Below are 13,087 nucleotides of genomic sequence, written 5' to 3'. Positions count from 1 at the left end.
ATGTATGTACCAGACTTTTGTGAAGTGCCTTGAGACGACATGTGTTGTGAATTGGCGCTATATAAATAAAACTGAATTGAAGTGAATTTAATTGAATTGAATTAATATAGGACCCCTGACTCCGTACTCCTGGAGCACCTCCCACAGGACACCACAATAGATATAATAGATTTAAAAAAAGCCTTCTTCAGGTCCACTGCAGTCAAAGACCTCTCCTGACCCGAAGGGGCATGGATGCAATCGTCTCATCCACCGGGTAAAGCCCAACATGAGTGGGCTGAGCTGGGAGGAAGCAAACCCACCCCAGCCCCTTGCCTCTCCCCTCAGGCCACTGCAGGGTAAAAGAGAGTTGTAGGATTCCCTTTTCAGCTCTCGAGGAGCTGGGTTCCAGAGCTCACACTGTGCGTGAATGTGAATCCGACTATTTCTAGCCGATATCTCTCCACCTCCTGCACAAGCTCAGGTTCCTTCCCCCCAGCTAGGTGACATTCCATGTCCCTAGACCCAGTTTAAGCATCCGGAGATCAGATCGTCCAGGTCTTCAACTTCATCCTCTGCCCGATACTCTTTGCACCAGTCCCTCATGGTTCCCCCTGCAGGTGGTGGGCCCACTGGGGGGGTGGCCTCACGTTTCTCAATCAGGTGTGACCCGGCCGGGTCCCTCAAGGAGTAACCCAGCCACCAGGCGCTCACGGATGAGTCCCAACCCCAGGCCTGATTCCAGGGTGGAACCCCGTCTCCACTGTACCATGCTACATCACATGCCTTGTTGTGGTAGTCCTCATGAAGCCGTCTGAAACGCTCTTTGTCTGACCCATCACCCAGAGCCTGTTTGCCAAGGGAGACCCTACCAGGGGCATCCCCCCATAGTAGCCTCTAGGATCATCCGAGCACTTAAAGCCCTCTATCACGTTAAGGAATCTATAAGGGGCAAATATTTTTTGTTTTTATAGGACTGTATGAAATTGATTCTATATCTTATTCAAATTTGTAGATAAAGATTTATGTTTATCCAAAAGTAATTCATTGCAACTGTTTTTTTCATTGCATTATGTGTCACTTGTAAATGAGCAACGAAGCAATATTATTAAGTGACACTTTTCTGGGAAGTTGCAGAGTAAAACACACTATCTCACCTTCCCATCCCAAGAATAGGTGAAAATAACAGACCATTTCAGAGCAGTGTGACAGAAATGCTAAAGTACATTTATTCTGATCATGTTAGAAAGATAAACAATAGCTTATAGTAGGGTGTATGTGCATCACATACCTTTCTTCAAAACATGGCAAATAATGTTCTGCTAACACTGCTTCCAGCATGTAGTCGGTCTGTTTGGTTCCAAATCACTTAAAAAGTAGATTCAATCCATTTTTTTCCTTATGTCAGGTAATATATTTACCCCCTTTATGACTGGCAGTTTCACCCTAGATAAAATCTGTGAAAATCTGTGGAAATGCCAGAAACAGATTAGGTTTGAAGGACCTCTAATGATCAAACTATAATTTTTTGTTTAATTCAAGTCAGTAAAAAGACAGTAGCGATTATGTTTTAGCAAGTTGTATACGTGCATACGTGCTGCCACAAAAAAATGTAGGTTGGATTTATTTGTTTTAGGTAATATTTGATGCTTGGTATTTAATATCAGTGTGTCACTATTATATTATAATTTTTTTAATTTGACCACACTATGTTTGAGAAACGATGATTTCTATTTTTATGTGAGGCCAACCACAAGTCAGCTATTTTGTTATGTTAAGACTGAATAATTTACAAGCATTCCCTTGTAAATTTGTGCTATGTTATGTTTGTAGTGAAGAGATTGTTTAGTTTCAGATATAAATTCCATAGAGGAGAAGAATTCAAATGAACACAAAAGAAAGATTCAAAGCAAGATCCACAGAGTCACTATTTTGACAGCATCGTAGCTTCATGCATAGCTCCGTTTAAATTTATTAATTTAATCAAGGTTTCATTTGATGTATCTGCAATGCTGTCATGTAAATTTATATTACATCACAGGATAGATTTCTGTAATATTAAGTACTTTTAGGTACTGTTCAGTACTACACTCTCTGGGCATTTCTTACTAATAGCTAATTTGCTGTGTCTTCTCTGTTCTTTCAAATGAAAAATCTACTGCGAGTAACAATGAAAGTGACAATTTCTGTCAACCACTGAAACAAAAAGATAAGGGCCAAAAATAGAAGCATATATATATATGGCTCTGCCTCAGTAATGCTAGAGATCTACACAGGCTCTTGTTCATCTCATTTCTTTGGGGTGACCCTGGAACAATTTGTCAAGCAATTTTTCCATGTCACAGCTTCCAAGAGCTATAATTTGCCTCGACTGTGGTGATCCTGCTGCATGTCCATGTGTTGAGATATGCTGTAAGGCCAGGTCAGAGCTGAACGCTTGTTCACGCTGTGCCCTGGATATTGAACCTCGGGGAGAAATTGTCAGGTAAATTCAAATCAAAACTCCAGAAACAGACTAGGAGCGCTCATTTACAGTCCATGAACATCTGTGACAACTTCTCACAGCTGATGCGTTCAGGAACATTTCTAAATACGGATGAGTCTATCTGCATATGGATAACTATAAAACTACTGAGGCTAGTGAATGAATATTAGTGTCAATATTGCATGGATAATTTATATATATTTAACTTGAATATTACATCAGATTTGGGGACAAAATAATTTTTGATACAGAACGCCAGCCTACTAAAAAGTATAATAATGCACTAATGCTTATATATCCATTTAATTATCAGATATTATACGATTAATATATAAAATATGTATTATTAAAATTAATATAAATGCTTGACACATATCACCTGTGTCTAATGAATTTTATCAGTTTCACTTCTTTCACCCTTTGAATTGAATCACTGAAATGAATTAACCTTTTTAAAATCTTCCAACATATTTATAAATTTATAAATTTATCCATAATTTTGGTCAGGGAGGCACAAACAGATCCAACAAAGTTGGACTAACAAAGTAACACATGTAAAACCGCCCTGACAATAAGATTTTCTATAGGCAGATGTCTATCATTCTGCAATGTGAACAAAAGTTTCCAAAAGCTAAAAGAAAACTTAAAAGTATCTCCTGAAACAAATGCAAACCATTGCACTCACAAAAATAGTTGTTTGTCTGATGCCAAAAAGTTAGTTTGAAGAGAGCCATCATGGTGAAAAATACAAGCGTTGAGTGACCAAACATGTTAACATCAGAAAACGGGTAAATATTTAATATTCTATTTCTTGTTCTTCTCTAAATGTGCTGCATTATTTTTAGTTCATTTGATTTGAATTTGTGACTTTATGACTAAGGAATTTGGTCTTCTAACCAGACAAGAGAGTGAATAACAATCCTCTGTAATTGGTAAAAGGTTCTAATGATCAACCCTTGCTAAGAAAAAACTACTGTCACTAAAGTTGAGCTTTGGTTTCTCAAAAATCTTGCAAGCTGAAAACTAAAATGAGAATTGAGGCACAGTGTGAAAATGTACTTTGATTGCTCTCAGATCAGAAGTGTGTGCTTGTTTCAAACTGAAGTAAGCTGTCTTTGTAGATTACGGCACTCGAGTTTCTGCTACGCTTTGTGTCTTTGGAACTAAACAACAGGCTTCATCTTTGAACCGCTGTTGAAGCTGAAGTCCCCTGAAGTGTTTCTGTAATGCAGCATTGTACTTCTCCAACAACTTCTTCTTTACAATAAAGATGTACTGCTGTGATGTTCATTAAGTCCTGACAATGACTGTGACTATCAATCTTTAGTTACATAAAGAGGCTGATTGATACATTGCATGTAGTGTGCACTGTGGGCTTTATGCTAGATAGATATTAACATGGCCGATATAATAAAAACAGAAATCAGATTGGCAGATGCTTTTTATACATCTGTCCACACTAATCATCAATGTATTATTACTCATAAATAATGGATATGAGGTATCAAGTAAAAGGGTGAAGTCTGATCAACTGAGGGCTGATCTTTAAATGGTAAATAATACAGAATTTCCCCTTTCTTTCCTCTCTGAGTCTTTGGATGGATTATGAGCTTTGGCTTATCAATTGAGTGGGGCACCTGGACCATACAGTTGGGTAATTAAGGTACATAACACATGGTGCAAATGCTCTCAGGATTACTATTTCCTACTTGGCTCATATGCCTTTACCAACATAAACAGACCTTCTAATTAAAAGAATACTTTCTATCATGAAACGTTGTATGTGCAAGCTCTTTTCAAGGACTACCTACACCTGCCTGATATAGTACTTTTTAGACCTTTTACCAAAACAAGTAGGTGGACCTTGCACACTGTTTCTAGCACTGTATCTACTGGTGCATATACTACATTCACCCTGCTCAGATCAAGGAGTGAGGGTGATGTATGCCCACTTCGACTATATGGTTGGTCCAAACATATTAGTGTTGTTTTTTTATTGCCAAGATCAAAATGTTCTACATTATTCAAAAAACAACCTGCTAATTGGGATGACTTCTAGCCTGCGCACAAACCAGCATGTGGTATAGTTTTTCCTATTCTTCTTTTGCACATTCAGATTGTTAGTAGAAACATAGTAAACTTAGATCACTCTGACAGGTTGCCCTGGATTTAAAGGGAAACCTAACCCACCAGCAGACCTTGCCATCCATTTAAGCGGCTGGTCCAACTGGATTTATACCATAGCTGACTGTTTAGGAAGGAACCATTACTAGTCAGGGTATGTGTGATATTATGACCTTAAGCCGTCAATCTTGTTGTGCTGGTGACACTTTTTAAAAGGGGTTTTGTCATGCTATTGCTTGGTGAGGAGGAAGACAGTTGTTAGTTCTTTGGTGTCTTGCAGGCATTTTTCTGTTCAGCTTTCACATTGTACCTCAGCCTCAACGTGTGCTTCCAGAATCACAGACTCAAACGAGGATGCCGATTAATTTATGGCTATATTCTCAAGGAATTTTGACTATATTTGGCTGAGCTCTCTATCATGATCCCATCTTACTCTTACAGCTCAGTCATTACAGGATTGTGACTATCTCCAGAGGTGGATCCAAGGTGTAATATTGGTCGGTCATATTTCAACTCCCAAGTCTTGAAACGTTTTATCTGATCGCAAGGTATAAAGAACATGTGTAGGAAGTGGATTCAGAAGATGATCCGGTAAGGAAGTTGAGATTATTGTTTGCTAACTAATTGTAACTTTGGACTAGGCTCTTGCTTAATCGCATGCACGCAATCCATTGTGCAAAGAGAATGCTCCGATTTATAGGTGCAACCACAGGCATATTTTTAATATTGTTTAAGAAGAAAATAATGAATGTTATGATGTTTTTGAAGTTAGCTCCAGGTACCTATCACTAATTTTATGCTTCAGTGGTGAAAAGTCCATGTGATAGGGATTCCCTCTCAACCTGCCAGTAAACATGAAAAATTTTGCACTATTAAATAGCTTCCACTGAATTTGATATGGACACAGGTGAAATCCAGACTTCACACCTCAGCTCCTGCTTAATATTTTAAATGCTGCAACCTGCAGTGGTCAGAGGAACATTGTGCCAGCAGAGTGCAAGGCCAAGAGCTCAGACTTGAGTGACTGACATCTCAGAGCTGCTGCAGCAGTGGGGCCAGGCAGCCCCTAGCAGATCGATCATGGCTTTAACTACAGGGCTGGCATAAGCCTTAACAAATAAAAATGGAGAGAAGGATGGATACTTCCCTCATGCTCACTCTTTCAATGATAAATTTCAGGCAACACTCTCTTTGCATTCTTTATTTTGGCACATATTAATATTCAATAAAGCTGCACACCCAGTAAAGACAATGGACAGCCAATATTTTACAGCATGTAGATCTTTTGTTACTAGGATGAAAATTGCTAAATATTTTTGTTTTAAACAGAACATAGATACAGAAGTGGTTGCAAATGGAGCTGTGCAGATTTATTTTTATTGACTGAAGAATTCTCTTACAACTGCAAAGCCCTATATTCAGTCATCATTGTACGGCATATAAATATATGCTGCTTTTCCATACTCCAGCATTACTAAGTATCTGAGACCAAATTACTGAATGTAATTTGAATTTCCATTAAGTCAAGTCATGATGAACTTTTTGACATGTCAAAAACATTGTCAGCAATAGCATTGCACGTTTATGTGCTGCTTCTGCGTTGCCGCAATTACCTATTAATAACATTACTTAATCACATGCTATGTCATGCCAAAACTCAGCATGCCAAATCCTTGAAGTTTCTCCTGAGGAAAGCAAGTCCAGCCCTATTTTTTGAGAAACATAATCAGCCTGATCATGGATTATTTTGTCAGCATTAATCCCAGAAAAGGGACCATGCTTCCTTCAGCTTGGGTAATTCATGTACCCTATAGTTGCAGATAAATAAGAGTGATAGCTGAAAAGGACAACACATATGTTCTTCTTGTTTTTGATATGTTTGATATGTTTTTGGAGGTGTTTTGTTTTCTTTATTCATTAGGTGTCTTTTTCACTTAGACTTAAAATTAAAAATAATTTTTTAATCTTTAAATTACAAGACATTTAGTCAATATTTGTACAGTCTCTTCAATCTCTTCTGTTCCTATTTGTTCAGGTTATTTTATTTACTCAGTAGTAGAATAGTATATTGCTCACTTTAGCTTAAGTTGTTTACTTAGAGAAGAAAAGGTTTGTAAATTTTGTTATACATTGAACACGGGACTGTTGATGCATCTATTCACTATTCTCTCCAATGCAGTATTCTTTGTACTTCATTCCTCGATAAACTGAAGGGTAAAAAAAAAACCGAGTGCATTAAATTTAGATGGCATGGTTTTAAGAGACAAACCAGCTGTTAACAGGATCCCAATATGGAACCTAAAATTACACATAATGGGAAAGAGCAAGAACCCATCATGATGACTATTAAATCGAGGCACGTGACGTTGCCCGCTACGGCAGAGCCGGGGTCCCACCCTGGAGCCAGGCCTGGGGTAGGGACTTGTCGGAGAGCGCCCGGTGGCTGGGTTGCTCCTCGTGGGACCCGGCCGGGCCAAGCCCGAATGAGAGACACGAGGCCATCCCCCAGTGGGCCTACCACCTGCAGGGGGAACCGTGAGGGACCAGTGCAAAGAGGACTGGGTGGCCTGATCCCCGGTTGATTAGGCTGGCTCTAGGGACGTGGAATGTCACCTCGCTGGGGGCAAGGAGCCTGAGCTTGTGCGGGAGGTTGAGAAATATCGACTAGATATAGTCGGGCTCGCCTCCACGCACAGTGTGGGCTCTGGAACCCATCTCCTTGAGAGGGGCTGGACTCTCTTCTACTGGGGTGGGTTTGCTTGTTGCCCCCCAGCTCAGCCGTCTCGTGTTGGGGTTTACCCCGGTGGATAAAAGGGTTGCATCCCTGTACCTTCGGGTTGGGGACAGGTCTCTGACTGTCGTTTCGGCCTACGGGCCGAGCAGTAGTGCGGAGTACCCGGCATTCTTGGCGTCCCTGTCATGGGTGCTGGATAGTGCCCATCCCGGGGACTCCATTATTCTGCCGGGGGACTTCAACGCCCACGTGGGAAACGACGGTGACACCTGGAGAGGCGTGATCGGGAGTAATTGCCTCCCCTATCTGAATCCGAGTGGTGTTTTGTTACTGGACTTCTGTGCTAGTCACGGATTGTCCATATATGAACACCATGTTCAAATATTAGGGTGTCCATCAATGGACTTGGCACAAGGACACCCTAGGCAGGAGGTCAATGATCGACTTTGTTATCGTATCATCAGACCTTCAGCCACATGTTTTGGACACTCGGGTGAAGAGAGGGGCTGAGCTGTCCACTCATCACCACCTGGTGGTGAGTTGTATCCACTGGAGGAGGAGAAACCCGGACAGACTTGGCAGGCCCAAGCGCATAGTGAAGGTCTGGCGGAGGCCTTGGCCAGGGATGTATTCAACTCCCACCTCTGGGAGAGCTTTGACCAGATTCCGGGGGATGTTGGAGACATAGAGTCCGAGTGGACCATGTTCTCCGCATCTATTGTCGATGTTGCTGCCCGTAGCTGCGGCCGTACGGTCTGCGGTGCCTGTCGCAGCGTCAATCCCCAAACCCGGTGGTGGACACCGGCAGTAAGGGATGCTGTCAAGCTGAAGAAGGAGTCCTATTGGCTGTGGTTGGCTTGTGGGACTCCCGAGGCGGCTGACTGGTACCATGAAGCCAAGTGTGCCGCGGCCCGGGTGATGGCAGAGGCAAAAACCCAGGCCAGGGAGGAGTTCGGTGAGGCCATGGAGAAGGACTAGCGGTTGGCCTTGAAGCGATTCTGGCAAATCATCTGGCGCCCCACGAGGGGGAAGCAGTGCTTTGCCAACACTGTTTACAGTGAGGGTGGGAGTCTGCTGACCTCAACTGGGGACATTATCATTACTTTGAGAATCTCCTCAATCCTGCCATCACGCATCCCCTGGTGGAAACAGAGGCTGGGGACTCGGGGTTGGACTCTTTCATCACCCAGGCTGAAGTCACCGAGGTAGTTAAAAAGCTCCGCAGTGGAAGGGCTTTGGATGTTGTAGGGCTGTCATGACGGTCGGGGACAGTGCCTCTGGAGTGGCAGACTGGGGTGGTGGTCCCCCTTCATAAGAAGGGTGACTGGAGAGTGTGTTTCAACTACAGGGAGACCACATTTCCAGGATCTCATGGCCCAGGACATGCTGGAGGGACTATTTATTTCGGCTGGCCTGGGAACACCTTGGCCTCACCCCGGAGGAGCTGCAGGAAATGTCTGGGGAGAGGGACATCTGGGTGTCTCTGCTGAGTCTGCTGCCCCCGCGAACCGGTCCCGGATAAGCGGAAGACAACGAGTATGAGTAAGAGTATGAGGGAAAGAGCATGTTTATGATAAATTACTAAATTGAGAGATCTGCCGACCTTTAAGCATAAAAATTATTAAAAAAAAACTTTTTCTTTTCTTTTACTGTAATAGTTAAGAAAGAACAAAGAGCTAAGCATGCATCCTTGATTAGAGCAGTAATGAACATGCCATGAAATACAAGTTGTAATGGTTAAAATTATCTTTCTGTAGTTAAACACTACTCAGCTCCTGATTTGTCAACAGATCTTTGCTTAATTGTGGATTGTGAGATTTAGCAAATCTCACAATTGCATGTTATTCAACACTTGTAACATTGAAAGTCAAAGGTCATAATTGTCTACTGGTGGTAGATCAATATCTGTTTTTCAAAGAGGCATTACGCTTGTCCTTTCACAATTATTTTTATTTGCCCCATTGTGTTAAGAATCACCAATCTCTGAGGTTCAAACATTTGAACCAAAACTTAATTGGCTGAAACATATCCTGTGTTCATCCCCTTAGGTTTTCAATGGCATACTGGTAATGTTTTCTGAATTAGCTTGCATTAATGAACTACATGTTTTCCACTGATAGTACTCAGAGCAGAGTGGGTAATAACCAAGTGAATAGGACATTTTAAAGTTGATCATTTCTCCTCTGGTAAACAAGGACACATTTAAGATTTCTGGCAGCTGTACTGAACATTTTTTACAACTAAAGCCTCCACACTGCTTTCAAACATTCACCAAGGGATGAAAAAACAAAACAACAGCACCCTTGGGCAACAAGTCATGCATAACCAAGTGTATGATAAATTATGCATTATTCATGAATAATTAAACAACAAACTGAGCAGAGGGTGAAAGCAAAGTACATTAGATAAATGTGATAAGGAGGTAGATAAAATATTTTCTGTTCTGGTATGGCTTGCAGTCCTTTGTTAAACCTGCATTTTTATTTATTTATTTTTTAATTTAGAAGGTTTTGAAAGAAGGAAAAAGAACATACTGGCCAAGACAGTTTGAATATAGGACTTCAGCTAGCAGCTGAGGCTTTCATGTTTTCAAATTTAGTTTTTTCCAAAATTCTCCAAAGGATTTAAATTACATGTGTTGGCTCAGAAAGATAGGAATGCAAGTCTGTTATTTGAATTTGAGTTGCATTTAAGTCTCTAAAACAAACATTTTAAACTTAAATTAGATGTGTGTTTTAAAGACTTTAGACTAGGATGAACTCAAACTTTTAGATTCAAGTCTGATGAACAATCTTCATCTCACGGAATCAAGGATTAAAGTCATGAAGAAGGTGTTGATCATTTGAGAAAATAATGGATGTTATCCCCTCTGAGTTACCATAGTGTATGCAAATAATTGATTGTTATTATTACATTATTACATTATGCTTTGTTATAGCAACATAAGTTTTAGGTCTTGGATAGGAACTTAGAACGTGACTAATAGTGCTCTGCTGTGTTTCTTTACCCTTCCAAAACAAAAATTGCTTCAAGACGCAAGTTCTGGATGGATATTTTAAATCTATAGCTGTTATGGTTTGCGAGATAGGACCCCAAAATGCAGACAAGCAGGCTGCGTGATGGTAAGTGAAAAAGGATTTGATGACAAAAAACAAAAACTCACTCACAGCAGGAGGCAGGAACAAAACAACAAATGGGCAGGTGAGACAGGCATGGCATGATCCAAAAACAAGACTTGAGCACGAAAAATGTTTCCGTGATAATTGACAGAACAGGTGTGTATTTATGGAGTGTGACCAGGTGAAACAAGAAGACAGATTAATAGGTGCAGGTGATCCGAATTAACAGAACAAAATGTGGCTGGAGCAAAACACAGACTCTTGAACACAAACTAACAGAAACTAGAAAAAACATGAAGCAAAAGCATAACCAGATCCGTAAACCAAACTTGACAAAACAAGAACAAGACGACAAAACTAAAGCATGACCAGGAAAATACACAGAAACATGATTCAAAACTTGAACTGTGAAAAACATAAGAAAAAACCCGAAACCAAAAACCAAACAACCCCAAATCATAACAATAGCCTTGTAAATCCTCCAACTTAAAGTAGGAAGAAGAAAAGGCTCTAAACGCTACAATATTCTATTTAGTTCAAAAGTGGACAATTTGAGTATGGGGATGAACAGGTGATAATTACAAAATACAGACACTAATTGTTGTTTCAATTTAAACGTATGTTCTGTTTGATTCATTTAGAAATTCAACGTTTCCTTGTGTGAACCCATTTGCACTACTTTTGTTTAAAAACCCAAAAATATTTAGATTTTAATAAAAAAAATAATAAACCGTATTGATTTTTCAGAATTATTAACAGCACTTAATAATAACATTAATAATAATAATAAAGAAGTTAAATGTTCATGTTTTAAATTCAGTCAGTCAGTCATTTTCTACCGCTTATTCCATAGTGGGTCACGGGGGAGCTGGTGCCTATCTCCAGCAGTCTATGGGCAAGAGGCAGGGTACACCCTGGACAGGTCGCCAATCCATCGCAGGGCAACACACAAACAACACACACACACTCATTCATACACTTAAGGGCAATTTAGATTGACCAATTAACCTAACAGGCATGTCTTTGGACTGTGGGAGGAAGCCGGAGTACCCGGTGAGAACCCACGCATGCACGGGGAGAACATGCAAACTCCATGCAGAAAGACCCCCAGCCAGGAATTGAACCCAAGACCTTCTTGCTGCAAGGCAACAGTGCTACCAACTGCGCCACCATGCAGCCCATGTTTTAAATTAGGCATAAGAATAATGATTTGAATTTATCACCTATAGCATTTCAGTGTTTAGGCAGAATCAACAGCAATCCTCAAAGACCTGAAAATTGTCTTGTAAATATAGATAATTTGATCATTAATTGTACTGCCACACTTTTAGCTACTAAGGTAGTTTATTTGATTTTAGGGTTGAAAATGCACTCTTTGGTAAATTTACACAAATCCCCTTGGCTGTACTCTATACTGTAGGCTGCATTTCAGTTATTTGATGAAAAGAAGTGACATATTATTCAGAAACCTTAAAGGGATGCAAAAGAAAGAGTGGGTTGTGTGGAACTTAAGACATCTGAGTTTATAATGTAAGACCATGGTGGCGTGGTGGCATGTTTTCAAGTGCCTCTCCTCTGTCTGTCCCTGTTGATTTTTTGATTATAGGCATGCTGCATTAGAAAGAATTTCTCACTGTAGAAAAAACTTACATTGATAATTGTGGGTTGTCACCATTCACCTCATTCATTCAAGTAAACGCTGTAATCGATTGGCAGGGATCCAGCAGTGAGACACTTATTCAGAGTGCTCCTGCAGAGTAGATGTTTTATTGTAAAGCTGGGATCATGGTGCTCACTGTCTGAGAACTGAATATTTTAAGCTTTTTTTTGTCTAATCCAGTTAAACCTTTCACATTTTAAACAATTATACTCAACCTTAAAAACACCATGACGTTATAGGGAAAATACGTATTTGTGTTATTGACAGTTATGTGTTTGTTAGAAAAGCATGATTAGTACTTAAATTTGTATGAGAAAAAAAACTAGAAGCACCTCCAGTTCAGATTTTAAACATGCCAGAATGTAGAGAATTTATGCAAAGAGTCTTAAAAGTGGAACAAGAATTGTGCCCTTAAGGCATAGCATTCCCTTCTGTCTTGCATGATCCCCATGAAGCTCCTCCAGTTAAATTGTATTAGTTTTAGGTCTTGGTCAAAGTAGCTTGAAGTTAGTCTAAAGACTTAAAATGAAAAATATGGACCTGGATTGTGGATTAAATTATAAGCGCCCCAAGAATGATCTTAGGAAAGTGTTTGTTCTCGATGCACAGATTGATATTAGATCAGATGCTTAGGTTGTATACAGTATCCTCATTTCACCTTGGAAAAGGAGCTGTTCAAGAAATTTACTGAACACCAAAATCCGTGATATTTATAATAATAAGTGAAGGTAAACTAATTGCAACTGTGCTATAAATGGTGCTGCAAAAAAGTTTTTGCCCCCTTAGACCTTTTTTCTGCTTTTTCTTTTTTGTCACACTTGAATTTTTCAGATCATTATACAAGATTTCATATCAAAAAAGAATAACCTGAGTAAATATAAAATGCAGTTTTTAATTTATGATGTCATTTGTCATGGAAAAAACCATACACACCAGCAATCCCAGTGTGAAAACTTTCTGGCCCCTAAACATAATAACAGATTAAC

Source organism: Girardinichthys multiradiatus, chromosome 12 (genome assembly GCF_021462225.1).
Source record: "Girardinichthys multiradiatus isolate DD_20200921_A chromosome 12, DD_fGirMul_XY1, whole genome shotgun sequence".
Taxonomy (NCBI): Eukaryota; Metazoa; Chordata; class Actinopteri; order Cyprinodontiformes; family Goodeidae; genus Girardinichthys; species Girardinichthys multiradiatus.
Note: the sequence above shows the minus strand (reverse complement) of the source record.